General features: G+C 39.6%; 1 non-coding gene across 2 annotated transcripts; it reads left to right on the top strand.

Annotated features, from left to right (window-relative positions):
- The first annotated feature begins 1,398 nt into the window (after positions 1-1,398).
- Positions 1,399-3,320, top strand: LOC101307551. 2 transcript variants are annotated; one of them, XR_185378.1, is made up of 3 exons: positions 1,399-1,567; positions 1,964-2,040; positions 2,279-3,320. It is a non-coding gene; the product is annotated as an uncharacterized LOC101307551 (transcript). The 2 variants fall into 2 exon arrangements; XR_185379.1 differs by having other exon boundaries at positions 1,399-1,681.
- The last annotated feature ends 128 nt before the right edge of the window (positions 3,321-3,448 follow it).

Raw genomic sequence — 3,448 nt, 5'->3', positions numbered from 1 at the left:
AGAGAGAGAGAGAGGGGGTTTAAATTAAAGAAGTTGAAAGAGTAACATAAGAATTATCAGCAACCAAAACAGAGGAATGATTTGTATGCAAGAGAAAAAACGACAAATTACAGAACATACCATTTGTAGTTAAATGTGGTGTGTGTGATAAACGCATTGGCTTTCTCTTGTTTAATGATTTGGAGGAGTCATGAATCTCATGACCGCCACCATACTTCACACACAAAGTGACAAGAGAGGAGGCTGCAAACCGACGGCTCAGATGCTGTGGTTTTGCAGAAGCGTTGGATCAGTTTGGGGGAGAAAAGGTGTGTGTTTATGAGTTTGGGGAGGTTATGAAATATAATGAATCAAATCACTTTTGATTCGATTCTTGGTGTTGCGTTGCGTCTCTATGGCGAGGCGCAGAGTTGGCATCTCAAAAGGTCGCGTTTTTGGGCGGGGAAGTCATATTGTTTTTCTCCTAGTGGAAAATGAAGTGGAAATTACGACATTCATACCATGTATAAATTGGTATTCCACGTGCGATTCTTCAAATTATGAGCCATATATCATGTTTATGAAACTTGTAATGTTGAAGAATCAAGAATTTCTCTCGTTGTAATCAGAAGAAAATTATAGCCAAATGGCCCAAATTTAGTTTGTAATGAAAAGAGGACTATCTAATCTTATAGCCAAATGTCTCGAATTTAATTTGAAATCAAAAGAGGATTATCATAATCATTACGGTTAAAGAGGCAAGGCTCTTTATTTTAAAGAAGAACTTACGATAAATACCTGTTGAGCAAAAATTGAAAATAAATATACCCAACACAATTTTACTCTATCTCATTAATTAAAATAGAGTTTTGATTATGATAATTTGACCCATTCAGAATAAAATAAATTTCTTACTTACAACCCTTGCTTTCAAGGAAAGACCTTTTGATTCTAATTACAGAGTAACAAATGGGGAATGTGTGTTTGAGGGGAATTGCGACTGCACCCGGTTTGTTTTACAGGCTGCCTACGTACCCCGGGAGGGATCAAGTCACTCATAGTGCAAATTTTATGGTTTTTGGGGTCTCGACGAAATAGATGACTTGTCGAAAAGTTTGGCCATGTGTTTGGGAATTTGGCTTGGAAAGAACCAAGGATTTGGTTTTAGATGTGGTTGTATCCAGATTTAAATTCAGACTGCCTACATACCCTGTAAAGGGATCAAACCATTGTAGTTCGAAAAATTTGGGTTTTTGGGATTTCTCGGTTTTATACCGAGTGAAATTTTATGTTTTTGATGTATGTTTAGTAGGTCTCTAAGCATTCTTTTTACGAAACCAAACTTTGGGTATTTGATCTGGACACCCATGTCTTGGAGGCCCAGTAACTTTTCTTTTTCTCTTTTCGTTCTTTTCTCTCATCCTTCACTGTGGCTTTTCCAAATCCCTCGATGTCTCCTTGCCAAGTCAAACCAGAGATGGATTTCGAACCAAAAGCAAACTCGGTGATGGGATTGCAATTGGGTGATGGCTGGGTCAGCATTCCAGAAGGATTTGAGCTTGCAATGGGGCTTATACCCACAGAACAAGTGAGGATTTGATTTTCTTTTTTCATACTTCTTTGATTTGTACGAATAAGAAGCTGAGATTTCGTGTTTGCTTCCTCATTGGTGGCACTGGGCAAGCGAAATCGCTCCTAGAAGGTAACTACTTGACTGGGCTTGGTGAGCTTTGTGTTGAGACTTGGAAGTGCCATTGCGGGAACATCAAGAGAGAGTTTCTTTCTTCTTTTATTCCTCTTGTCTGTGCACATAAGACAAAAATTTGTCTTGCTCATCATTCTTCAAACTGGACATGACCATCACACTCTTTTTTTTATTTGAGTGCTATGTTAAATTTGTGAAGTTTTGTCTTCTTATTGAGAGATTAGTTAGAGCTCCACCGCTTGGACTTTTCTCTCCTAATCTTTGTATTTATTTTGACAGGCTCTCGTTCAAACTGTTCAAGGAAACACCAGTGTTGCAGTCTCACAAAACAAAGGGCTCATAGCTTTTATTTGAGGGTGAGCTCTTTATGTATTTGTTTTTTTTTAGTTTGAATTGGTGTTTGTGAGAGAACTCTGGAAGTCGGGGGAATTTATTTAGCTGGTGATTTTGGATATATCAGTGGATAGCTAGGTTGGTGTTTTGTAATCATGAAATTTGGGAAGGTATTTGGCTGTGGTGGTTAACGGGAAACAGGGACAGCAATGGCCTTTTGTAGTGGAATTTTGAGTGTTGGTTTTGTGTTTGGTTTTGTAGGATCAAAGGGCAGAAACAAGAGTAACCGCTTTGTCATAGTAACCAGTGTCAAAGTATCCAGAGAACCAGAACCATATGGTAACCATAGTGCCCGAGAGTAACCATAGTATCCGAGAGTAACAAAAGTATTCGAAAGTAACCATAGTACCCAGATCATAGTAGCCAAGAACCATAGTAACAAGTAGCCAAAGTAACCAGTATCCATGAGGGATTTCAAAGTCTCCATAGTATCCAGAGTAACCAGTGATTTGAGTAACAAGTAACCAGGAACGATCCACAAAGGATTTGAGTAACCAGAGTAACAAGTAACCATAGGAACCATAGTAACCGGATCAATCCAGAAGGGATTTGAGTGACCAAGTAACAAGTAACCAAGAGAACACCGGGAGGCCATCCACAGGAGATGATAAAGGCAACAAGGCCTCAAGTAACCAGGTAACCAGAGAATAACAGAACAAACCAAGAAAGGAGGACATCGTTCGAACCTTGTGAAAGTTTGAATTCTCTTCTTCTGTTGTCGCAGGGCCCTCTAGTCGGATCGGGATCCTCTCCTCGTAATTCTCTGCTCATACTTCCTCATAAATAAATCTGAACCATCCAATCTTAATAGATGGTCAGGATTTATCTTACATTCTTTAAGGTGATTAGTCTATCTTCTTCCCAAATTCTCGTATAGATTTCTGATCGCCGATCTCCTCTCATCTCTCTCTTCCCTCTCTCACCCCAACCCCAAAGCTGATATCTTTCGCTCCATAATTCCTATTGCATATAGTTTTACACTTTTACTACCTCTCTGTTGTTCGAATCGAATCAGCAGCCGAAAGAGAAAGAAGGATGCGTTGACGGGTCTCAAGGATCGTCTGTTGTCGCAGCCGTCACGACAACCAGAACCGGTTAATCATGAGAAACCTCAAGGAACCGGTCAGGTAGAGCGACATCCTCATCCTGCTCGAGTATGAGAGAGAAGCAAGAAGGTCTCGTTGATGGGTCTTCGCTTTTGTCTCCAACGATGGAAAAAGCAATGTTCTTTGCATGTTACTGGGTTTATCTTTTGTGAGAAAGACTGGTTCTTGTAGTGTTATGGAAATCATGATATGAGAGATCCCAGCTTGTTATAATTAGTTGTTAATATGCTGCAACTGAAGCCATATATGATTTGTGATAAGAAAT

Source organism: Fragaria vesca, unplaced genomic scaffold, assembly GCF_000184155.1.
Source record: "Fragaria vesca subsp. vesca unplaced genomic scaffold, FraVesHawaii_1.0 scf0510205, whole genome shotgun sequence".
Classification (NCBI taxonomy): domain Eukaryota; kingdom Viridiplantae; phylum Streptophyta; class Magnoliopsida; order Rosales; family Rosaceae; genus Fragaria; species Fragaria vesca.
Note: the sequence above shows the minus strand (reverse complement) of the source record. Positions and strands in the feature narration are given on the sequence as shown.